This window comes from Penaeus monodon, chromosome 25 (assembly GCF_015228065.2).
Source record: "Penaeus monodon isolate SGIC_2016 chromosome 25, NSTDA_Pmon_1, whole genome shotgun sequence".
NCBI classification, from domain to species: Eukaryota; Metazoa; Arthropoda; class Malacostraca; order Decapoda; family Penaeidae; genus Penaeus; species Penaeus monodon.
The window spans coordinates 40,726,630-40,727,502 of NC_051410.1; positions in this window are offsets into that span (position 1 = coordinate 40,726,630).

Below are 873 nucleotides of genomic sequence, written 5' to 3' on the forward strand. Positions count from 1 at the left end.
TTTTAGTACGGTCATTAATGCGTTATTTGTTGCCTTCCCTAAAGTTCCGCCTGCAATTTAGAACAGCTTCCCCTTAATTAGATTTTAATTGCCGGGTATGATTCGTGAGCGATTAGCGAGAGGAAAAAAGTGTTTTCCTCGGGAAATTTTTCGTTTTTGTTTCCCCGGGGGGACAGGGGCCCCCCCGGTAAAAAAAAGCTCGTCTGATCGTCCCGGGCGGGCGTGACAAAAGCAAGGGTTTTAAAACCCCAAAAGCGAGCTTTTGGGATTGTATTTAAAATTGCCTTTAAGGGCCGGGCGGGGTCATTAGAAGTTTTTAATGCCCAAAATCTTGGGCCCCACAGTCTGGGGCCCGTCAGCTTTTTTCCCTATCTTTGGGATCCTCGCGCTTGAACCTCATTAATAAAACCAAATGTGTAAAAGGGGGTGATTTTTGGGATTTTTTATTGGATGGCGGTCCCTCCCCAATTGAAAAAATCTCGTTTTTTTTTTTATTTCTTCTTCTCCCTTTGTCTTGCCCGGGGCGAATTTTGCACCTTTTTAAAAAAAAATTTTGATCATATCCCCTCTTTTTGAAAAAAGGCCCTTTCCCAAGAGTTAAATTACCCATTTAAAATTTTAATTTAACTCCCATTCTTTTTTTTTTTAACTCCTTCATGTTTCCTCAGATACTTCCTTTCTTCAGTTACTCTTATTCAACCTTCCTCTTCTCATTTATCTTATTTACCCTTTATTAGCTTTATGTATCTTCCCATCCTCTTCCTCCTTCCATATCCTTAATCCCCTTTTGAAACGAGTAAAGTGGGAAAAGTTGTAAAAAATGTTGTTAGATACATTTTTGATAAAAATTTTCAAAAAATATCCACTTTTTGA